This window comes from Chrysemys picta, chromosome 4, assembly GCF_011386835.1.
Source record: "Chrysemys picta bellii isolate R12L10 chromosome 4, ASM1138683v2, whole genome shotgun sequence".
NCBI classification, from domain to species: Eukaryota; Metazoa; Chordata; order Testudines; family Emydidae; genus Chrysemys; species Chrysemys picta.
Genome location: NC_088794.1, coordinates 146,065,442 through 146,090,963, shown reverse-complemented (window position 1 = coordinate 146,090,963; position 25,522 = coordinate 146,065,442). Strand labels below are relative to the sequence as shown.

Below are 25,522 nucleotides of genomic sequence, written 5' to 3'. Positions count from 1 at the left end.
ATAATGTAGTGGGTAATGCCATCAGGCTGTGCCTGTGACTTCATTACTCTCTGCAGTAGAATAAGATGGGTCTGTGTGCCATGTCCTATAAAACTGGTAAATCTTTAACATACCTATGTGCAACATAAAAGGATTGAGTCTTTTAAAGGAACACTGCCAACTGGAAATCGAATCAACTTCTAAAAGAGAGTTAAAGTTTTATACCTGTCCAGAGTTTCCTGGCCAGTTTCTGTGGTTTTACCATCCCATTTTTCTAAGTGTTTTTTCTCTCTCCCTCCTGTTGCCTTGTGAAACTCCCAAAGAAGTTGTTGTGAAGCTGAATCCAAACTGCAAGCCAAACAATGGAACTCTATTCACTATTAAAAATAGTCTAGTTGTTACTTGTACCAATATGTGCTCAGATGGGAATTGTATAATAACTCAAATAAAAGGTTAAAAATACGGTTCTAGTGGATGTGATATTTTTATCCAGATGATATTGTCCCTTCAAGGCTGCACCTGAAATGAGTTGTAGCTTTTTGTTTAACAAAATAAAACCTAGTTTCTTCTTTACACTAAGCCCTGGTCTACATTACAGAGTTAGGTCGATGCAAGGCAGCTTACAGAGCCCTGCTTTGAGCAGGGGGTTGGACTAGATGACCTCCTGAGGTCCCTTCCAACCCTGACATTCTATGACCTAACTCTGTACATTTCTACACTAAAATGTTGCTCCTGCTGATGTAACTTACACACTACATCGACTTAATAACTCATCCTCCATGAGAGGCGAAGTGCTTAGGTTGATGCAGTGTCAGTGTAGACGCTGCGTTGCTTACATTGACTGTTGCTAGCTTTCAGAAGCCGTCCCATAATGCCCCACACTGACAGTTAAATTGGTGCAAATGCTCCCGGTGAGGATGTGCACTGTCAACACAAGGAGCGTAGTGTGGACGTGTAAAACGATTTAATTACTGCGGTGGCAGTTGATGTTGATGTAACTTAGGTCAACATAATTTTGTAGTGTAGACATACCCTAATTGTATGGTTAAATATAGGTGAAACATGCATATATTAGTCTCTATAATGGGAGTAATAACTCTCTCTCAGAGTGTGGCAAGGTTTAATGAATATTTGTGGAGCTCTTTTTGGTCCTTGGATGAAAGGTTCTATATAAACCCTTATTGTTATATTTGGGTTCCCTTCTGATATCCTTATAGGAAAACACTAAACACTGTGGTGGCCACAGTTGCTTTGGGAGTCCAAAGTCTAAACTTCATAAACGTCTGTGGGTGTGCTAATGTTACTGCTTAACACCATGGCAGAAATACTGCTGTACTCTTTCTTTGCTAAGTGTGTACTCGGAGTCTAGGCAGTGTGTCTGGATGAATGAAATGATATTGGTTAAATTTGAGTTATGTGGTCATTTGTGACCAAATTAATCCAGGGTGTAACTGTTAACTTCATTGAAGTTGGAGTAGGGATATATTTGGCCCTTGGAATCTTTCAGTGTTTTGCTTCCTCCTCAATAAATGGCTAATCCTTTGCTTCAGGGACTGGGAGTGTTTTGAATGCAGTGTGTTCAGCCCTGATGGGAGGGGGAAGGGAGTGCCTTGTGTTGCTTTCCAACTGCTACATGCCTTCTCTATGGCTTAATGAAAGAGCCTCATTGACTGGTTTTGGGAGGTAATGTGTCCCGCTCTCTGCTTGAAAGGTAAATTTGTCAGAAACCAGGGCCTTTTGAGGGAAAGAGGAGGACTGTCCAGAAGGTGATTGATGCCTTATCAAAAGCAGGTGGATAACAAAGACAATGTCTGTTAATTGAGTAACACTTTTGAAATTGCCCTTTTTAATGACATGCACTTAATAACTAGAAGTTGCATTTTAATATGGCTGATAAATCAAATCAGAAGCTCTCAATTTAATACCAGGGACTAGTCTTCAGATATTTTTCCATGCTCTGTGACTGAGTTGGTTCTTTCATATGTGACTAGAGAATTATTAAAAATACTTAAAATGCACAGACTGTGTATTGTTAAAGGTAGGTGAAACATTAAGATCTATTTTTGCATCAGTTCAGCTATGAAAGGGATTGTGAACATATGGAGACAACTTGTCGAGCATTGAGATGCAATAGTATGTTTTATTTTCTCAAGGGTATAAAATTATTTTTGCATATTTTATGATTTAGGGAGCATATTGCAATGACCTGCTAATGTGTACCATAGTGTTCCACTGGATAGAATGAGAACGGCTTAATTAACTGTTAGTGATAAAAGCTTATGTTATGATATTTGCCTCTAGTTCAAGTGCTAGGAGGTTTTGTGCATCTGGAGCAGGAAGAATAGAGTTCTGTCTTTGCAGTTGCTGTGAGTTCTGAGTGGCTGTGTACTGTAGAAACAGCCATGAAGTTCTGGGTGGCAACAGATTTGTTACAAAGTACTGGCCTTAGTTTCTTAGTTTTGCATTCCTTTGTGGCTGACATTTTAGCATAATTCTCAAAGTAGCACAATTATTGTAATAGTGGACAAGTAGCACAGGATTCAGTGTTCTACTGGTCCCCGTTTTCCCCCCTACCCCCCAAAAAATATTGTTGTTGTGTGGATGTAAATATATTCAAACTGCAGATTAGGTAGCTGGATCCAACCAAAATATCATTGTTGTGGTTTTTTTTTTGGTAAGGAGTCTTGCAAAGATTGCTATTAAAAAGCAACCATCAATAAGACACATTTATAACTGAGTCTGTTACCAACGCCCATGATTCAAGGATAGAGCAGCGTCGAAAACTCGCATATCTCCAGTTAATAATTGTATATATTTTCCCAAAACATCTTCTATACAAATACACAAAACAGTTTTGTTCATGTCTAAGACAATTTATGGCGTTTCTGGTCACTTCATTTAATATTCAAGTCTTTAGAAATGGATTTTGGCTTGCAAAACGAGGAAATTTGTCTGTAACCTTCAAGGTAGCTTCCACTAACATTATGTGCTGTACAGAAAACTGCGGATTTATTTTTGCTGTATACAGTAGTGAAATTGAAACTTGTTTAAAAACACCATTTTGAGCCTTTTTGCTCAGCGTTAATGTTCAAAGATTAGTGCAGCTGAGACGTACTCATTTTTGTGAATATTGCTCTTGTTAAAACATGATTAATGAGATTAGGAGAGTTGCCACACTTAGCAGAATCTGGCTGTAGTTGTGGAATTAGCATATGTTTCTTTTCTTCCTCCCTCTGTCATTTCCCCCAAAGAATCTTACCTCTTTCTTTTGTGGTAGGGGAAAAATCTGCTGTACCATTTGCTATTCCTACTGTCCATGTGATTACAAAATTAATCCTCACACACACTCACTTTTCTCTGAAGTTCAACCATCTCTTTCAGTGGGCATTCTAGTGACTACTAAATACTGCTTGAAGAGTGAAAACATACTAGCCTTAGATGCTCTTCAGGAGTAACACTAAGGGTACATCTACACTACAGCGGGGAGTCGATTTAAGATACGCAAATTCAGCTACGTGAATAGCGTAGCTGAATTCGACGTATTGCAGCCGACTTACCCCGTTGTGAGGACGGCGGCAAAATCGACTTCTGCCGCTTTTTGTTGGCGGCGCTTACTACCACCTCCGCTGGTGGAGTTAGAGCGCCGATTCGGGGATCGATTGTCGCGTCCCGACGGGACGCGATAAATCGATCCCCGAGAGGTCGATTTCTACCTGCCGATTCAGGCGGGTAGTATAGACCAGACCTGAGTGACATTATCTTACACAGAAATGTTTGAGCTGATTGGAACCAGATAACTTGGGGAAAACTACAATATTGAATGTAATGCAGGAGAATTAAAAAAAAAAAAAATCAACAAATGCAGTGTCTTCAGTTAGTTGTAAAGTAATGGATTCAGGTGATCTTGAAATTGAATTTCTGCCAGGGAAAATCTTGCTGTTCTAATTTATTACTCTATACTCCTGTTTGTAGGGCTTGGAAGCTAATGAATGCTTGCTTTGCTGGGAGCCAGGAGAACATTAGTGATTAAAAATTCAACAGGTGTTGTGGTTCACTTAACTACTTGTTCTTTCATCATTTAGGTCATAGACTCTTGTGTGTGGTAAGTAGTTTTTTCATTCTTAAAAGTCAAATTCTTTGGTGCAAACTATCATAGTGTTGATATAACCGATTTGTTAAGAACTGCTTTATGCAGAGTGAGTTATTCAGTATTATTCTCAAGCTTCCCTTAAGCTTTGGGAATCTCCTTTTTATTTCTCAGCTACTGTTCCCTTTCTCTCTACCCCCCCCCCCCTCCCCCGGGCGTAGGCAGATCCTCATTCCTGTCGCTTCTCTGACTTTGGAAATCCAGTGCTTTCTGTTGGTTGAATTGAGATAAGTGCGCCCCACTGTCCAGCAATTAAGTATGAGACATACATAGTCTCAAGGATCCTCACTTGAATTCATTGTCTGAAGCAGCATTTTTATATGCAAATGCTCTTATTGTTTCAGGCAGGATTTTTAAGTCTGAAGATAAAGCCGCTCAGAAAAATTCTGTCAGTATTATTTTATCCAGTATGCAGTTTACCTGGTCTGTTAATATTCATGATTCTCGTTTTTGCTCAGTATGTTTTTTAATTTATGACTTCTGTCTTGGGGTCTTTTTACTAGAAGACTTTATTTAAATATGGAATCCTCTTCTGGATTACATGAAGTCACTTAACCCATCTTGAAATGTGTAGACTGTGTTGCAGTTTGTTTCCACTTCCTTTAACACCTCCCCTTCTATTTCTTGTTTCATGAGTATTGGTAAAAGGTGAAAAAACATGTTTTGTAGTAGATACGTCATCTTCTTTCAGGGGGGGTTGGATTCTGAAACTGTAGCTTACCAACTTCTTTTGCTGCATCTGTCGCTATTCTTCTAACTGGAAAAAAATAAAACCAAATCAAAATAAGTCTGCCTTAAGCTAGGCTGTCCGTTAAGGAGGGTCTGCCTTCATTACATAAGTAATACTCAAGATGTTCTAGAATTGTTAGCAATAGCAATACAAGAGAGTGACTAACTGGGTTATATGCAAGATGGGTGGAGTACAAAAGTGCATCCAGGTGACATAATATATTCATATCCCTTACTGCATGAAATATGCATTTTTACCAATTAACATAACATTTCACAATCTCTTATTTCATATATAATGTTGATAAGGATTACTGCTTGTTATATATAGATTACAGATGCAGAGTTTGTTCTTTGAGTCGATGTGGATTGTTTCACCTAACTATCCTCTTTTAAAAGATGGATGAGAGAATGTCTTTTATTGAGCCAACTTCTGTTGGTAAGAGAGACAAGCTTTTGAGCTTACAGAGTACTCTTCTTCAGGTGACCTTCAGCTCTGTGTGAACTTGAAAGCTTGTCTCGGAGAAATAGAATTCAGGATGTAGAATGTAGAGCAAGTATCTTGATCAAGGTTATGAAGAAAGTGGCAGTCATCATCCAAAGCAGTGCCACAGAAGGGCTGTTGAGGGGCTTTTGGCTTAAAAGAAGGCTGTATAATGTAAGGTGGTGAGGCAACAGTGATGGATCAGTAGTGAGACTGAAGACCCCAAGTTAAAAAACATACAGGACCAAAAAAGTGCCACCATGGCAAAACAACAAAGTAAAAGACGTAGCTAGAGGCAAAAAGGCATCCTTTAAAAACTGGAAGTTAAATCCTATTGAGGAAAATAGAAAGGAGCATGAACTCTGGCAAGTCAAGTGCAAAAGTATAATTTAGCAAGCCAAAAAAGAATTTGAAGAACAACTAGCTAAAGACTCAAAAAACAAACAACCCCCCCCCAGCATGCATATATATATATATATATAATTTACGTACATGAGAAGGAGGAAGCCTGCTAAACAATCAATGGGGCCATTGGATGATCGCGGTGCTAAAGGAGCACTCAAGGATAAGGCCATTGCGGAGAAACTAAATGAATTCTTTGCATCCATCTTCACTGCAGAGGATGTGAGGGAGATTCCCACACCTGAGCCATCCTTTTTAGGTGTCAGAGTAACAGCCGTGTTAGTCTGTATCCGCAAAAAGAAGAACAGGAGTACTTGTGATGAATCTGAGGCACTGTTCCAGATTGAGGTGGTGTTGGGGGAGGTTTGGGAACAAATTGTTGAATTAAACAGTAATAAGTCACCAGGACCAGATGGTATTCACCCAAGAGTTCTGAAAGAACTCAAATGTGAAATTGCAGAACTACTAACTGTGGTGTGTAACCTATCATTTAAATCGGCTTCTGTACCACATGACTGGATGATAGCTAATGTGACACCAATTTAAAAAAAAACCTCCAGAGGCGATCCTGGTAATTACAGGCCGGTAAGCCTAACTTCAGTACCAGACAAATTGGTTGAAACTCCTGTAAAGAACAGAATTATCAGACACATAGATGAATGCTATTTGTTGGTGAAGAGTCAACATGGCTTTTGTAAAGGGAAATCATGCCTCATCAATCTATTAAAATTCTTTGAGGGGGATCAACAAGCATGTGGACAAGGGGGATCCAGTGGATATAGTGTACTTAGACTTTCAAAAAGCCTTTGACAAGGTCCCTCCATCTAAGTAAACAGTCATGGGAAGGTCCTCTCATGGATCAGTAACTGTTAAAAGATAAGAAACAAAAAGTAGGAATAAAGGGTCAGTTTTCAGAATGCAGAGAGGTAAATAGTTCCTCCTGGAGTCTGTACTGGAACAAGTACATTCTTGTTCTTATGTTAAGTGCTGTTCAACATATTCATAAATTATCTGTAAAAAGGGGTAAACAGGTGGCAAAATTTGCAGATGATACAAAACTAGTTAAGATAGTTAAGTCCCAAACAGACTGCAAAGAGTTACAGAGGGATCTCACAAAACTGAGTGACTGGGCAACACAATGGCAGATGAAATTCAATGCTGATAAATGCAAAGTAATGCACGTTGGCAAACATAATCCCAACTATATATACAAAATGATGGGATCTAAATTAGCTGTTACCACTCATGAAAGAGCTCTTGGAGTCGTGAATAGTTCTCTGAAAACATCAGCTCAATGCACAACAGCAGTCAAGCTAACAATGTTAGGAACCATTAGGAAAGGGATAGATAATAAGACAGAAAATATCATCATGCCTTTATAAATCCACGGCATGCCCACATCTTGAATACTGCATGCAGATCTGATTGCCGCATCTAAAAAAAGATATACACCTCTACCCCGATATAACGCGACCCGATATAACACGAATTCGGATATAACACAGTAAAGCAGCGCTCAGGGGGTGGGGGGAGAGGGGCTGTGCACTCCGGCCGATCAAAGCAAGTTTGATATAACGCGGATTCACCTATAACGCAGTGAGATTTTTTTGGTTCCCGAGGACAGCGTTATATCAGGGTAGACGTGTATTTGAATTGGAAAAGGTACGGAGAAGGGCAACAAGAATGATCATGGGTATGGAACAGCTTCTGTATGAGGAGGGATTAAAAAGGCTGGGACTTTTATCTTGGAAAAGAGTCAGCTAAAGGTGGAGATGATACCAGTCTATAAAATCTTGACTGGTGTGGAGAGAGTGAATAAAGAAATGTTATGTGAAGGAGTAAATAACCCAAGAATTAGGGGTCACCCAATGAAACTAATAGGCAGCATGTTTAAAACAAACAAAAGGAAATACTACTTCACACAATGCACAGTCAACCTGTGGAACTCCTTGCTGGGGATGATGTGAAGGCCAAAGCTGTAACAGGGTTAAAAAAAAAGGAAAGTTAGTGGAGGATAGGTCCATCAATGGCTATTAGCCAGGATGTCCCTAGCCTCTGTTTGCCAGAAACGGGGAGTGGACGATGGATGGATCACTGAATGATTGCCTGTCTTATTCATTCCCTCTGAAGCATCTGGCATTGGTCACTGTCGGAAGACAGGATACTGGGTTAGATTGACCATTGGTCTGACCCGGTATAGCTGTTCTTATGTTCTTAGACTTTGAAGATTCTTTGAAGTTGTGCGCTGAATCTAGAATACACAACAGAGACCTCTCTGTAAACCAGTTTTGGAAGAGTAATGGTGACTTTCAGCTTCAGGGTTTTAGCTATCTGGATTTCTCTTCAGATGTATTGTTTATATACTCCCATCTAGGGTGACCAGATATCCCGATTTTTGGGTCTTTTTCTTATATAGGCTCCTGTTACTCCCCACCCCCCGTCTTGATTTTTCACATTTGCTGTCTGGTCACCCTACTCCCGTCCTAATCAGCAGTGTGAGAGGATGAGTTTCTAATCAGGGCAACCATCTTTCTTTGAAGAAGCCTGATTGGACAAAGTTAACGTATTTAATACTCATTGCTGACAGTGCTTGTTCCAGTTAACCTGTCCATAGATAAATATTTGTAAGTGGATATCTCGGGTACACCTGAAAATCTTCCTTTTCCACCTTTCTAAACATCTCGTACAGATTAGGTTTGGCATGTTCAAGATATTGTATACCATACTCAGCAAAACTGACATTCAGGGTAATATGTTTAATACTGCAAAATAATTTCACATACAGCTGACTCCGTCTGCAGGAAGTATGAGGGACAAACTAACTTCATCACTTTGTTGGGATCTGATTACAGTGTATGAAATTAACAAATTTTGCATTTTTTTGGCAAGCCTAAGCAACAGGCATGTAATTGAGGATTTTGTTACCTTCAGACATTCCTAGCAGCTCTGAACTATTTTTGGCTTGGCTTGTGATTTGTGCTTAGAATTTTACTAGTTTTTAATTAAGGAAGTGCGCTAAGATGTCTTTTTTTCTCTCAGCAGCTATTACTGTATAGTGAAGACCAATATAAATACAAAGACTCTCTCTAGAAAAAAGTGTCCAATAGCTAAAATACAAAAATGGATAAATCCAAACATAATATACAATTTAAAGTGTGTGGTGTAAAGTTAGGTCTTTTTAAAGGTGAACTGCAAAATGTTTTAAAAAACCAGAATTGTGCTTTTTTTGTCTTTGAAGTACAGTATGAAGAAGGCCTGAAATATTTTTATAAAAAGCAGTTTTGATTTTCTGCTCATCTCTTTAACCTTGGGAATATGGAGTGTGTCAAGTCTGGTCTTCCTTGGTTTTGCTGGAGGACTTTCTAGGGCAGGGGTTCTTAGACTTTTGTACTGTACATAGCAAATCTCTGAGTGTGACCCCCCCCCCTTATACATTAAAAACACTTTTTAATATATTTAACACCATTATAAATGCTGTAGGCAAAGCGGGGTTCGGGGTGGAGACTGACAGCTCATGACTCCCCCCCATGTAATAACCTCGTGACCCCCTGAGGGGTCCCAACCCCCAGTTTGAGAACCCCTGTTCTAGGGCATCTCTGATCATGTGTATTGTGAGCTTTTGCAGTATAAAGGGTTTGGTGTATTGGATCCCTATTAAAGATATCCTTTCTCCAAAACATTCAATTAGGGCTTGTCTACACAGAGACACTCAGGAAAGTTAAGGTGAATTAACTTTTAAATTATGCACATTGACTTCACACTTTTAGCCTTAACTTTCCCGAAGATATGTCTACACTAGAAACACTACAGCTGCAGTGCTGTGGTGTAAATGCTTATTACTGTGATGAAAGAGGTTCTTCCTGCGGTAGTAAATCCTCCTCTCTGAGGGCTTGTTTCCGCTTATCGTGGATTGATGCTGCGGCGATCGATACACCGGGGGTCGATTTAGTGGGTCTAGTGAAGACCCACTAAATCGACTGCCGATCGCTCTCCCGTTGACTCCGGTACGACACCGGAACGAGAAGCATAAGGTAAGTCGACAGTAGAAACTCTTCCCTCGACCCAGTGCGGTGTGGACACAGCGATAAGTCGACCTAAAGTATGTCGACTCCAGCTATGTTGTTCACATAGCTGGAGTTGCGTAACTTAGGTCTAATTAACTCCGTAGTGTAGACCTGCCCTAAGAGATGATAGCTAGGTTGATGGAAGAATTATTCCATTGGACCTAGTGGTGTCTACACCGAGGCTTAGGTTGGCTTAACTAAATCTGTTGGAGTAGTGAATTTTTCACACACTGAGCAACTTAGCTAGCTTAACCTAACTTTATAGTGTATACCAGCCCTTAGTGTCTTCTGTAGACATAGCAACGACGACTAAGGCCAACATTTACTCAACTTCAGGGTATTTTGTTTTTCAAGAAGCCTGCTGAAAATTCCTTCCCATTTCAATTGCTCAGCTTTTGGTTTTGTGATGTGCTCGTCTCACTTGTTTGCTGGTGGTTATGGAGTCTTTCAGGTTGGACAGAGCCATGATGCAGGAAAAAAATGCAGGAAAAAAAGCTTGTTTTTTAGTGTGGGAAGGGATGAAAATCAATTAGTTTATTGGAAATGCTTGTATATTAACTAGTCGTCCCTTTGACACCAGGGTCTCAAAATAATTAAAATATAACGTATATTTTTTGTTATGTTTTTAGCCTGGCTCTTTTCTTAGTAACCTGGTAGCAAGCTTACTTTTTCCTTACTCTTAATCACCGGGTCAAGGATTTTGTTCAAGTAACTTCTGCTTTACAGAATTTCATTTTTTTTTCTTTTTTTCCCCCTCTTGATATTTTTATCTTAACCACTTAAAATTTGTGCCATGGGATGAAGTTAGTTGTGCAGCTTGACTATTTTTTAGTTCATGTTAGCTTGGCAGAATGCCAAATGTGCAATCTTGTTCATAGTGATTTCTTTATGGTTAGATATTTTTTCCCTGTGTCTGCATGTTAACATATTTCAAAAGAAAATAGCAATACATTTTTAAATTTAGATTTTGCATTTCCCTGCTGCTGATCTGTTGAGGATGGGAGTTTGCTCAGCAAATTAGCATCTGGGAGTCCTTTTTGATCTGCTGCCGCTTCCAGAATTTAGGTAGCACTGGAAATCAGGAGCACCGCCTTCCATCTCATAGACTCATAGACTCATAGACTTTAAGGTCAGAAGGGACCATTATGATCATCTGGTCTGACCCCCTGCATGCTGCAGGCCATAAAACCGTCCCTACCCCTTCCCTGGACTCTGCTGCTGAAGTCCCCAATCCTGTTATTAGTGATTTCAATCGGCAGAGACCCTCCTGCTAGAGATCCCTGCCCCATGCTGCGGAGGAAGGCGAAAAACCTCCAGAGGCTCAGCCAATCTGCCCTGGAGGAAAATTCCTTCCCGACCCCAAATATGGCGATCAGTAAGACCCCGAGCATATAGGCAAGAGTCTCCATCCTGACCCCTGTTAGCCATTATACTATTTACCTACCATTGCTTGGTTTTCCTTGACTACTATGTTTTACCATTAAACCATTCCCTCCATAAACTTATCTAACTTAATCTTAAAACCAGACAGGTCCCTCGCCCCCACCGTTTCCCTCGGAAGGCCGTTCCAATATTTCACCCCTCTGACGGTCAGAAACCTTCGTCTAATTTCAAGCCTGAACTTCCCCATGGCCAGTTTATATCCATTTGTTCTCGTATCCACGTTAGTACTAAGCTGGAATAATTCTTCTGCATCTAGCTAGGCATAGTGAGTGCTTTTGTTGGATCTAGACCTCACCGCTGTAACCAATGTCTCTTTGTGCCTCTGGAAGTGGAGGATGTAGCCTCCCAATTCAGTGGGTGCACACACTGCCACCTCTTCCGTGCTGTGCCAAGGAGGCAGGGCTGTCCTTAGGATTTATGGGGCCCTATACAGTATTATTAAACTGGTGCCCCTATGCCCAACGGCAGCCCGGGCTCGCATGTGTATTTTAGATAAGGAGGGGTCTTTTGAAGGATTTGTTTAAAAAAACATATGTCTGATGAGCAAAGCATTTAAGGCTAAAGATGAATACTCAGATTGTGCATCTAAAAATCTATGCAAGGATTTTGTAGAGATGTGATTTTTATAATCTTCAACAACACACTAATGAAATATTTTAAAGCAAATGTTAAACTAAGGTCCTGTAGACTAACATGTTCTGAGTAAATATTACAGTAATGCACAACTTTTGTCAGTAAATTCAGAAACTGACAGTATGGGGCGGGGAGGGGGCTTGGCAAATGCCTGTTAAATGGCTTCATTACACCTTGAATGGCTCTTTAACAGTTTCAGTGTTGTGCTAATGGGTCTGGCAGGCTGGAAGGCTTTTTCACTTTTAAGTACTAGATCCCCTCTCACCAGGCTGCAGCAGCCAGCTGTGGTGGGAGCCCACAGGAAGGGTCAGATTAGAACAGGGATAGGAAGAGGCTGGAGGGTGGACACTAAGACCCAGGGGTTCCCTACGCAGCCATGTATGCTGCATATGACTAAGGAAGGCCCTGCAAGGAGGCACTGACCACCCACAACAGCAACCTTTTACCCCAGCATTGCAACCCTAATGCATGTTTGGTGTGAATGGGTGGCCCTGGGGGGCGGAGGGCTCCCCACTCTGGACATTGTGACTTGGTGCATGGGGTGGCCAGTGCCATTTAGATTTGGAAGTTCTGAAGTTTATTAGTAGATTGAATTAAATCAAAGTTAAACGAAATAACCTCATATCTAGTATACGGGGTAGGCAACAGTCAAGCTAACTTATAGTTACAGTCCTGATCAATTGGAGATTAGAGTTCTAGCATTCTGTGTCTGTCTCTGGAGCGATCATGGACTCTGCCTTTATTCCAACATCCAACTGGCTGAGGACATAACTGTCAGTGAGACTATTCCAGTCCCCTCCTCCAAGGGTCTGCCATTTCTACGCTCACTTCCTTTGACGTCTAGGTATCAACACTTTTACCTGGTGACTGCTAATCCTGAAGCTGACGCCGTCTCCAGTGTATAGTCCCATTTTATTTAGTGATGAGGATTCTGCTTTCGTGAGCAAAGAGTTTTTCATCGGCTGTTACTTAAGGTACATCACTTCAAAGTAACTCCCGGAACTTTGTGCATACCACCTGATTGTAATGACGTGTAGCTACTGTAGTGTTAAGTCTATTTTTGTAATGAAGAATAATGAGGGAGGGAATAGGGCTGTTGGAGAGGGCCTAGGACTATGGGGTTGCTGCCCTCCCCGCAGGGTTACGGGGCCGGGGTGTGGATGGGGCATCAGAGAGGGCCATAAAGTATTTAACCGTAATTATATATCGAATATATTTCCGCCAAGCATTTCACTGTAGTTAAAGCATCTGTGAAATCTTTACTATGTAGTCCGGTAGAGACATAATACAATAAGAATCATAATTCATTAGTCTTATGCTGAAGTAACTTGCTGCTGTGTTGCTATAACTGCATTTTTGCATTGTACAAGAGACTGATTATGCTAAATTCTTTGTAGGGTGCATGTATACAGTTGTAGCAACACGGGCAAACTAATTCAGTGTAAGAGGACTTAATTATGATAATTACAACGGTTAGAAACCAAGGCTAGCAGGGCAGGGACCATCTTTTAGTTCTGGGTTTGTATGGTGCCTAGTGCAGTTGGTTCCTGGTCCATGACTGGGGATCATAGGGTCTATGGCAATACTATTGCTAATAAACGGAGGTGCTCGAGATAGCATTACACGGAGACAAACAGGGTTGGTGTAGAACTTTGTCCATGGAAGGTTTTCAATGTTGGAAGTGGCTTCCTTACCTGCTCTGAGGTAGCCGGAATTTGATTTTCAGGGTGCAGTGCAAGGTTCATCTTTCAGGCATTTGCATTAGGGAATGAGGTAAAGAGGGTGGATGAGTGATTTTATTTTTTAAGGGAGGAATGTTTTTCCTTTATTTGCTTTTAGGTAGATGTATGTACATCCGGAGGTACACAGACGGGTACATTTTTTATGAACCTTAAATTTAAGTAAACCTGTTCTTTCCCTTGAGGATTATGGGTGGCAACTGCCAATCTCCTAGGATTGTATTTAGAAAGACCTTCTTGTTGCTCTGCAAAGAATGCTCAAGAGTTTTGCCTGGTGTCCCCTTGTCTGTTTCAGAGGAGCCTATAGCAACTTGTCTTGATGATCCACAGCCTTGGCAAAGAACAATGCAAACATGGTATTTGGTGAATGTTACAGGGAGTTCTCAGGCACAGTATGGGTTTCAGGAGGACAAAAAATTAGCAGATCAAATGAGCCAGAGGTTAGAATGGTTCAGGGTGTGGTACGTTCTCAAGCTCTGTCCGCTTATGATGCCAAAATGAGATTGTGCAATTAATGTGATTCTCTTTTCTTGCATGCTTTGATCACTAGTGCAATAGTTAAGAATAATAATACAGTATACATGTCAACATAGCACTCCTTTAAAAAGGAGAGCAGTTCATCCTTTTCAGCAATTGTTTTGGGCTCAGGTAACACTTTACATCAGGTGCTCTTTTGGAAGGGCTGCTGGGAAAGGGGGACATACTTGAATATGTGGGGAATTAGATGGTTTGGGGAAGAAATTATTAGAGATTCACCTTATGAGAAAATGCAGCCTTCCTAGATATCCTCTGACCTGCTTACTCAGTGCTCCAGAAAAGGATCTACATTTTTCTTTATTGTTAGCAGCAAGTCTTTGTATTGCATGTTATTGGAAAAATGACTTCTCCTATGGAATTGTGATATAGCAAAATATGGACTGTCCTTGTAATGGAAAAGTCTTTACATCAAGTATATATACAAGAGCAGCACCAAAACGAGGATAGGTATTCAGAAATTTGATTCTAGTGTACTCAGAAGAGAAGAGCAAGCTGGAATCTTTAGTCCGGTTCTTTGAATATTAACACGAGTCTGAATAAATAATAAGTAATGTATGATATAATACTAATATTTTATTGCAACTTTGCCTTAATAAAAAGCTTCAAAAATACAAATGTTGCTGATTACATCAATAAAGGCCCTAAGATTCAAAAATATATGTAGCACATACCAGAATGAACTAGTCTTTGTTTCAGATGAAGCTCATCAATCTTCCGGGATAGATACGAGGTTGGGGGGATAGGGGCATATTAGATTAAAAAAAAAAAAAAAATTAAAGAGTAAGATGATAAATCTGAGTGGGTTTTTAGCATACTATTGATATTCCCTAACAGAATTGCACCTGGCGGGAGTGATCTGATTCTGGGTATGCCAGGCCTCTGGTCCTTTATGCCCGGTGCTCAACCATCCATGTAATCCACATGGGCCGTTTTACAACATATTCACTGTTTCTTTTTGGGATGAAGTGCATTTCAGTTCTTTGTGCATATGGGCCAAAACTCAGGTGCCAAAAGTTAGGCTGAATGCCAGTGTGCTGGCCACTTTGGCCAGCACTGGGAATTGAACTGGAGACCTCTAGAGCTGTAAGCACAAGTTTCTACAGCTGAAACTAAGGGCTGGTCCACACTAACCCCCCAGTTCGAACTAAGATACGCAACTTCAGCTACGTGAATAATGTAGCTGAAGTCGAACTACCTTAGTTCGAACCACAAAGTACTTACCGCGGGTCCGCACGCGACAGACAGGCTCCCCCGTCGACTCCGCATACTCCTCTCGCGGAGCAGGATTACCGGCATCGACGGTGAGCACTTCCGGGATCGATTTATTCTGTCTAGACAAGACACGATAAATCGATCCCAGAAGATCGATCGCTTACCGCCGAACCCGGAGGTAAGTATAGATGTACCCTAAAGGTCCAGGTTCTGTAGTGTGAGGCTGTAACACTTCTACTGGGCACGGGGGAGATGTAACGCGCACTTAGCAGTGATTTATACCAGTAACTGCCCACGGAAGATAATAGGAACAGTGATTGCTCTGCATTTGTGAAAATCAGGCCTCTTTTATTAAAGTACCTAAAGTTACAGATTCAGACTAACACGGCTACCCCTCTGATACTTGATACCTAAAGTTAGGCATTCAAGTCTGAAAATGTTGGCCTTGTTGTGTGCTAGGGCTGATTCTGAGAACAGGAAGTGATCATATCAAATAAACCAGCAATCTCCCTCTCTGTCTTGGCAGTTAGACCAAAGCAGGTGTTATGAAAATCAGTTTTCCAGACCAGACTTCTTTGCATCTTTTAAGCAACACCCTCAAATTTCTTCAAAGTAAATTGGGGTGGGCAGGAAGAACCAAAGAACAAAATGAGATATTGTGTACTTTTTTTTTTTTTAAAAGGGCTTAAATATTTATCTTCCAACTCCAGTGACTTCCATTACTAAATAGATTAGCACTGTAATGACATGACAATGGATTCTGATAGCCCTCGAGCAGCCGAGGTGTGGCTTGTGACACTTAATCGGAACAAAACTTGAACACACTTTCCCCCCAGTGATAAACTGTAATCTCATCCTATGAATGTCAGCTAGAGAACAAAGCTCCTTGCAGCTGTCATGACTCATATCTGGGCTGCACACTAAAAAAATGGAGATGTACCTCTAGCAAATGTGGAAAAGCTCTAAAACCCTCTACCAATTTATCTGGAAACTCTCTGTGAAAGTTCTCTAAAGCTAGTGTTGCTCTTAAGCGTTGAGTACACTGAAGAAATTGTACCATGTTAAGAATGTCTTGGCCTGGGCATGCTTATTAAACACCCTGAATCCATGGTTGCAAGTGTTCCAACTGGCTTGCACCTAGGCCAATATAGTTTGGGTTAATTTGACTTCTGCAAGGCTAAATACCAGTTCAGTGTCTGTGTGGGAGGCATTAAAATGGTTGAGTGAATCAGTTCAAATAGGACTTACTACTGTACCCACTGTGCTGGGAACTGTGGGATAGGTACCCAGAAGGCATTCCAATTGAAATAGCTTAGAATGTCATAGAAGCAGGGTGAAACCTCCAGTGGTTCAGATTCACATGACTAGTGTTTTCGCATTGAATGTTTTTTGTTTAAACTGGTTCTACCCTATCACTTCAATTCTGTGGTGTAGACATGGCCCTGGACACAAGAGATGAGGTCAAAGAGGAATTACTGGGTAAAGCTTTAGAGGAGGCTTTTGTCTGCTTTTGAAACAGAATAAAAGTGCATTTGTGCAGGTGGCTCAGTTCACAGACTTAAATCACTCTGTGAACTCCTGATAAAATACTTCGCTGGAACTGGTAAATATTGTCCCTTGGGCCAGTTCTTGTTACCTCAAAGAAACACTTTAAAAAAAAAAAAGCGTCTGGTTCCTGTATACTCCCATAAAAGGAACTAATTCCCTAAACATGTCAGGAGAATACTTTCTGCTGTGATATGACTGTTGAATATCTCAGACACCATCGTAGACAAGAGGTCCGCTTGACTTTTTTTTACATAATACATCTAGAAAGCATTTCACAAGTGTTTGTGTCTCTCTCGGATTGGCTTTCACTTGAATGGGAATCTTGTGGTTAGGACTTTAAGATCACTATGGAAAATTTAGTGTATATTCCATGTGGTTTTCCTGTTCGATCCCCAGCATAACTTAGAGCAGCCTCAGAGCTATATTCCATCAGCTTGTAACTACCTTTTTCATTTCATAAACTGCCTGTCAGAGTCTCTTGGCATGAGGAGCCTGCCTCAGACTCAGTGGAGGGAGCTGTTGGCTCTGATCTCCATTTGGCAGAGGCATGAGGTGGGGTATGAGGCTGTGCTAGGGTCGGGGTAGTAGGAGCACAATAATATGCTGCCATGAGGCATCTTTATTTTAAAGTTTGTTTCTCTTGAAGTGAAAGAAAATGAGGGATGGGTCTGACGCAAATGGCTATGCTGGTAACATTTCTTGCATTGATTTGTGGCTTGTTTACGCTGGTACTTTACAGCGCTGCAACTTTCTCGCTCAGGGGTGTGAAAAAACAGCAAAAACAACGTGGAGTCCTTGTGGCGCCTTAGAGACTAACACATTTATTTGGGCATAAGCTTTCATGGGCTAAAACCCACTTCATCAAATGCATGGAGTGAAAAATACAGTAAGCAGAATATGAAAAGATGGGAGTTGCCTTACCAAGTGGGGGGGGTCAGTGCTAACAAGCCAATTCAATTAAGGTGGAAGTGGCTTATTCTCAACAGTTGACAAGACAGGGTGAATACCAAGGGAGGGAAAAATTACTTTTGTAGTGCTAATGAGGCCAATGCAATCAAGTATCGAAGGGGTAGCTGTGTTGTCTGGATCTGTAAATGCAGTGGACACACAATAGCAGATTTAAAGGTAGCCATCCTGCAACAAAAAAATTTCAGGACCAGACTTCAAAGAGAAACTGCTGAGCTTCAGTTCATCTGTAAATTTGATACCATCAGATCAGGATTAAACCAAGACTGTGAATGGCTATCCAACTACAGAAGCAGTTTCTCCTCCCTTGGTGTTCACACCTCAACTGCTAGAAGAGGGCCTCATCCTCCCTGACTGAACTAACCTCCTTATCTCTAGCCTGACTCACTCCTGCTTGCATATTTATACCTGCCTCTGGAAATTTCCACTACATGCATCCGAAGAAGTAGGCATTCACCAACGAAAGCTCATGCTCCAATACGTCTGTTAGTCTATAAGGTGCCACAGGACTCTTTGCTGCCAATGCAATCAAGGTGGCTCATTTCCACAGTTGACAAGAAGGTGTGAGTATCAGCAGAGGGAAAATTACTTTTTGTAGTGACCCATCCACTCCCAGTCTTTATTTAGGCCTAATTTGATGGTGTCCAGTTTGCAAATTTAATTCCAGTTCTGCAGTTTCTCGTTAGTCTGGGAATTTCAAAACCAAAAGGCTCCCCCAGGTTAGGACTAGCATTTGTATGATGGCTTGCATCTAGAAGGATCTGAAAGCACTTTACTAACTGACTTAAAGACACAGCGTGTTGGGGCTAATGCACACAGTTGCAAAAATTGCCTTGGGATCTTTAATAAACATGTTATTGGGGCCTATGTTAGTCTCATTATACAGGCGAGTTAATTGAGAGCCTTTCTCTTATGAAATGTGGAGCGTCTTTTGCACTGAAAAAGCCCTACCCCCTAAATCAGTATGTAAGTGAACACAAACTTTGTTTAGGTACTGATTTTCAAAGCGGTTAGGATGTTTTCAGTGTAGTGGACTGGAAGGAGACTCAAGCAGTGAAATGCGATTCTCCGAATGTGGTAGTCTAGAGTGTCAGCTTGGCATCTTGCAGAGTGAGAAATGTTATACGGCTCTTGTCTGATAGTGATGGCCTTTCCTCTACACAATGCCAAAGATGCCATAAAACCTGATTCTGCTCCATCAGCCAGGTAACAGGTCGTTGTGGAATGATTATATCACATTTCCCTAGTCATAATAGTTACTTGCAGGGGCTAACCCATTTTCACTGAGTATTGTGTATGTTCCAATCATGGTATTTGTATCTACTATTTTGAATTTGTCCTTTTATGCCCATGTAAGCTGATGGGGTGATCTGCTGGCCTGGGATGGGGAAATTATGCTTCAACTAGTGGCATAGCTCCATTTCTTTTCTTCGGGCTTCAGACCAAAACTGCACAACCTGAAAAAGTTTCACCACCCCTCAGGGTCTTTTCTGCTTTTGTCTCCAGGGCTTCGCATCTACCCTGCCAGTTCCTCCTTCTTGTATAGAATGTCCTTTGGGTCTCCTCTGCCTGCCGCTCTGGGTAAGAGGCAGCAAGCCCGATATGAGACTTTCTGCAGAGCATATGCTAGGTGCAAGTATGGGACCTGCAACTGCAACTTCCAATATAAAAGGCCGAGGGCCATAATGGATGCATTAGGGCATGCTTATGTGCCCCAAGGTCCAGTGCCCTGTTACAGTCCTTGCCTTCAGTGTGTCTTCGACAAAGCATCCTGTACCTACTCTTCTCAGGGGGCAAAACTTATAACGCTGACCTGGAGGGCCAAGAACCCAAGACACACAATTGAGGTGTAGTGCCATGTAGACATGAAATGACCTTCTCCTTGTGGGGCCTGGATGCAATTCTCTGTGTCTTATGGTGTGGGGGGTATGTTTTAAAAAAAAAATCACTCTTCCTTCTCTCTCCCCACTCTCTTCCCTCACATCCCCATCCATTTCCATTATTAGCAAACCCAAGTCCTTGTTTAGTTATAAACAAGACCCTGTGTCCTGTAGGGCTCATTCAGCCTGCATTATGCAGCAGGGCCTTGGATTCATTTTGATATTAAATTCAGTTTACTTAATGCAGCCCCAGAGTTTCAGCTCTCACTGTGCTACAGATTCCTGTACTGGAAAAGAGGTGACTCTTGTTGTAACAGCTGTCGGAAGGGGCGGGAAAAGGCTGAAGGCTTGGACAGTTGGTTTTCTTGAGGTTGTGTTTGGGTTTGGAAATTGGGAGACAATTGAGGCTTTGTGCTGGAGAGGATGCATTTCTTTTTTCTCTCATCCTTTTGGGTATGGGTGGAGGTGACGTTACATTTAGAGGTGGAGAGATCTGACTTTTGTTTTCTTCCCAAGCACTCCTCAGCAACAATTCGCTGTCCTAATATTTGCCCCTACGTCCAGTGATGCTAGATATTTGCTCAAACTAGGTGTTTCCACTAAAGCGATTGGCAGTGAATTAGTTAATAGTGACACTTGAACCGTTCAGCTATTCAGAAGCTGATGTAAACCAGAGCTGAACCAAGCTCAGATTCTTTAGGCTTGAACAGGCTGCAGAATTTATTTATTGCAGCACCATAGGTGTGTATGGCAATGAACTATGGGACCCCGCCCTGCGGTTTGCGTTTTAAATTTGATAACACAGTGTGGGAGGATGCTGATAAACAAGAAGTGGGTGGAGGGGTTAGATGAGGGTGAGGTGAGATCGTGAGATGCTGCTTGTTGGTTCCTCTTTTAGAAACTGGGGGCGGGTCCAGGATTATAGTAAAGAAGGTCAGTGTTGGAAGATTTCAGAGTAGTAGTGTTGGAAGAGGAAGTGTTGAGAGTGAGTCAGGGAGGATTGTGACGCTTCTCTTGTGGCACTTAGAACTGAGAGCCACTGTTACCCCTCTCAGCCTCAGCAAGTGAGAGCTTTGCTACTGCTAAGCTGGATGGCAGCTCCCTGACACACCAGCCTGTCTGCCTTGCCAGCAAACTCTCCAGGACTCTGTGAGGCCAAACCTTGACTTGCAGGTGCTAACCAGGAAACCCCAATTCCCGAGTTCCCCAGAGATGTGTGTCTGCAGTGTCCAGTCCCTCTCACTGGACACTCAGAAGTTACATTCTCTGCCTCCAAAGAGATCGTGTGCTCATCAGCCTGCTAGGTTAGTTGAGGACTCACTCTCCAGTTTAATACAAAAGCATCTCAGTGCTGTGTAATAAAACAAGAGTAAGTTTATTAAGAAAGAACAGAGATCTAAGTGCTAATAGGCCAGGATGAAAGGGACAGATATGGTCCAAATAAAACAAGGCAAAACGTGCTCTCTAGTGATTAAAACTTAATTTCAGCAAGTTGCAATATTTGTCTGAACAGGTTTCTCCCCTATAATCGGTTTCCAGCTACTGTTGCCTCCCAGGTCAAGAGGATCCGCATTTTATGAACTCAAAGACGGCTGCTCCCCTTTGTCCCTTAGGTGATGGGTAACTCAAAAGCTCTTTGCCCTCATTATATTACTTCAAAGTTCACTGTCTCTGTTTCAAGAGCCCAGAAGGCTTCCTGGGGGTGCAAACTCCATCCCCTATTGTGATTAAGAGGTCATCTCCCCTGCTTGCTAGCTCCTGGCTTTGTTCATCTTATAGGTCAATGTACTTTTCCTTGGCCTCTGTGATCAAGCTGCTCAGATAGGTAAATACACATTCCTTTTGTCTGGGGAAGGCTGGACTTTATGCCAAATGCATTTTAAGAACATATTTCCAGCAGGCAATTATACATTTCTCTGCATACATCACACAATGAATTTCGGGACCAGCATGTTACCAGTTTGCTTACAATACTTTGCACAACGTCTTTTAGATACAGATTATGACGACGGTGGTTTGGGGGCAATGAATGTCAGGCCTGATGCGAGTGATGGTATAGGTTGCCCTCTGCCAGTTGGCACTGAGGGGCTCCCAGGGTTGTAAGGATGTTCAAGGGCTGGGAGCAGTAGGTGATGGGGGTGGAAGAAAGCAGGGGAGCCAAAAGGTGAGCTGAAACATCCACAGTGTAAGAGGTAAGCCGGGGTTTGATAGATGCTATAAAGGCAGGAGCAGCACCGTGCAGGGCCTTCGCTGTGAGTATGAAGAGTCTGATTGTGGTAGAGAAGTGTTTGGAAGCCAGTGCATGATCCCAAGAAGGACATATGTTTGGTGCAAACGGAGGAACAGGCAAGGAAAATGATGGGCATCTTTAAAAATGGAAGCTCCGCAGTCTTCCCTGGAGTCATCCCATCCGCGGACTGACCCATGGATGCCCCTAGATGCCCGCACCTCTTGCGCTTTCCCTGTAGCTGCAACACTTGTTTTGGAAGCAACGATGACACTGTTCCCCAAGTTCCTGGCTGACCAATGGAACTTGCCCTGGTGGCAGGGTAGCCACCCTTTCACTGTGGTAACTTGGCCCTCTTGAGCCAGGTGTTTGGCAGCTCTCAACAAAGGCATACATTTGTCTGTGAGCAATGAACAGCCATCGTTGTAGCAGTCCTGGGTGTTTTAAGGGAGCAAGACATGGTGCCACCGGTGCAGCCAGAAGGAGGGAAATGCAGAGGTGGCTTTTAATCCCCCTTTGCACTTTTAATCAGCCTAGAATCCTAGTGACCAAAACTGTCTGTGGTGTAATTTAGGGAATTGTCTGTGATGCCCAGAGTGGCTGTAGCAGCGTGTTGAGAGCTGTGCCCCAGCCCCTCTGCTGCTACTTGCAAGGGGCATGCACAAGGCCGCCTGCGGCATAGGCGCCGACTCCGTGGGTCCTCCGGGGCTGGAGCACCCACGGAAAAAAATTGGTGGGTGCTCAGCACCCACCGGCAGCTCCCCACCCCGCCCCCCTGCTTCAGCTTACCTCTGCCTCCGCGAGCACGCCGCCACGTCCTGCTTCTTCCCCCTCCCTCCCAGCGCTTGCGCTGCGAAACAGGTGATTTGTGGGGGAGGGAGGGAGGGCGGAAGAGGGGGAATGCGGCGTGCTGGGGGAAGAGGTGGGGCTGGGGCGGGGATTTGGGGAAGGGATCCAATAGGGGCAGGGAGGGGGCGGAGTTAGGGTGGGGACTTTGGGGATGGGGTTGGAGTGGGGGCAGGGCAGGGGCGGGGAAAGGCTGGAGTCGGAGCGGGGCCAGGGGCGGGGAAAGAGGTGTGGGGGGGGAAGGAGCGCGGGCACGCAACAGCGCCGGAGAAAGTTGATGCCTGTGGCTGTCCAACACACCATCTGTGCTGGGGAAATTCTCCTCTGGCTGGCTGTGAGGCTCTTACGGAGCAGTGAATGTGGATTGTAGCTGCAGGGAGAATTCCTCCTGTTGTGCCTTTGTGGGTATCTTTGAAAAGTGTTAAACTTACGACAAAGGTAATATAGCCATTTTCAGTCAGCTAGGGTGTGATTCCACCTCTAGCCTGAGGCTGGACAGTTGCCACAATGCCTTGCCAGTGGGTTTAGATCACATTTCAGTAAAGTCACAACTCTTTCCTCTCCTTTGAGCTGACCTTGACTGTCATTCATTTGTGGATGATACCAAGGTAGGAGGGGTTGCAAGTGCTTTGGAGGATAGGATTAAAATTCAAAATGATCTGGACAAACTGGAGAAATGGTCTGAAGTAAATAGGATGAAATTCAATCAGGAAAAATACGAAGTACTCCACTTAGGAAGGAGCAATCAGTTGCACATCTACAAAACGGGAAATGACTGCCTAGGAAGGAGTGCTGCAGAAAGGGACCTGGGGGTCATAGTGGACCACAAGCTAAATATGAGTCAACAGTGTAACGCTGTTGCAAAAAAAGCAAGTATTATTCTGGGATATATTAGCAGGAGTGTTGTAAGCAAGATATGAGAAGTAATTCTTCCGCTCTACTCCACGCTGATTAGGCCTCAACTGGAGTATTGTGTCCAGTTCTGGGTGCCACATTTCAGGAAAGATATGGACAAATTGTAGAAAGTCCAGAGAAGAGCAACAAAAATGATTAAAGGTCTAAAAACATGACCTATGAGGGAAGATTGAATAAAATTGGGTTTGTTTAGTCTGGAAAAGAGAAGACGGAGAGGGGACGTAACAGTTTTCAAGTACATAAAAGGTTGTTTCCAGGAGGAGGGAGAAAAATTATTGTTCTTAACCACTGAGGATAGGACAAGAAGTAATGGGTTTAAATTGCAGCAAGGGCGGTTTAGGTTGGACGTTAGGAAAAACGTCCTAACTGCCAGGGTGATTACGCACTGGAATAAATTGCCTAGGGAGGTTGTGGAATCTCCATTATTGGAGATTTTTAAGAGCAGGTTGGACAAACACCTGTCAGGGATGGTCTAGATAATACTTAGTCCTGCCTTGAGTGCAGGGGACTGGACTGGATGACCTCTCAAGGTCCTTTCCAGTCCTATGATTCTATGATTCATATGGTCCCTTCACAGTGGAACCCTCCAGATCTGTTTCCTGGTCAGTGTGTTCTCCTCTGTGCATTTGTTGATGTTTCTGGTGGCTTTTTTTAGTTTAAAGAGAGTGTTCGTTACATATTAATTGTCTGTGGTTCTAACCTCCCTCTTTCTTTTGCTCTTCAGAAATGTCATTCCCGGGAGTGTGCAAGAAACCCTAGAGAACTGTAATGTCTAAGCCTACATGGAGTGACAACTTTAAGGTACTTTTTTAATTGTCACACAACTTACTATGGGAATTGTTTACAGGTACACAGATCATTGCTCTCTGATTTCCTCTCCTCACTGCAAACTCTTGGCATCCAACTCAAGACCCCTTGTGATGTTTGGAGGGCCTGCCATGTGGAGCATCACCTTTTCCACAACAATGACCTTATCTCATGACCCCCTGGAACGCTGAGGCCAAAAATGTGTTGTTCCACAATAACAGGCCAGCAGGCAAAGCGAGCCTTCCCTCGTAGATAAACTACAGCGGCAGGATAGGTCTGGGTTTGTGTGGGAACACAAGTGACCTGTGCAGCGTCATGTACCCAAAGATATATGTGCTGTTCCAAGCCATCACTCATCACTCTGGCTGCCCTAGCGGACCATTCTCCTTTCTGTTTGTATGGGCGCACCGAGTCCCCTATAGTTGTCTCAGTAAGACCACATCTTGAGCTGGTACTTGCTGTCAGCCTTGGTGGTGTTCCCAGGTCAGTGAACTCCTGGACATCTGTGTAACAGAAGGCTTTTAAAAAATACTTTTTAGACTGCAGCTATCTCTTGAGGATAACATATTGCTAAAATTTAAATGAAAGGCCTTTTAGTAATTGTTCCTGCCACACTTGTTAACTTTCAGATGCTAGCTTTCTCTGCTGCTTGATCCTGCAGTGATGCCATAATGCTGAATTTTGGACAGCCCTCATCATTACCATGGCAACCGACTGATGTCACAGACTCAAGGACATGACTTCAATGCATGATCATGCAGAGGCAGAACCTGGTTTGTGAAGGAGAAAGCTGACTAACAGACACCTGAAAAGCAAGCAAGGTGTTTCAGTTTGAAAATCTCCCTTTTTAAAAGGCAAATATGAATCTGGTCACATCTTAGAGACGGGAATGTTCTGCATGGATGGATGGACGTTCTTAGAATCGATATGCTGACATTTCACAGGTATCCTGTATCTTTTAATC

General features: G+C 42.6%; 1 protein-coding gene across 12 annotated transcripts in view; it reads left to right on the top strand.

Annotated features, from left to right (window-relative positions):
- Positions 1-25,522, top strand: part of FBXO34 (F-box protein 34) — a 71,426-nt gene that overhangs the window by 1,938 nt on the left and 43,966 nt on the right. For 3 of the 12 annotated variants that reach the window (XM_065595736.1, XM_065595733.1, XM_065595735.1), the window contains exons 2-3: positions 24,476-24,552; positions 25,188-25,502. The exons of 1 other annotated variant lie outside the window; for it this stretch is intronic. The gene's annotated coding sequence lies outside the window, so the exon portion shown is untranslated. Of the gene's footprint in view, positions 1-5,802; positions 6,001-24,475; positions 24,553-25,187; positions 25,503-25,522 lie in introns of those variants that run through there. 8 more of the 12 variants (XM_065595739.1, XM_065595734.1, XM_065595738.1 and 5 more) reach the window with 4 other exon arrangements.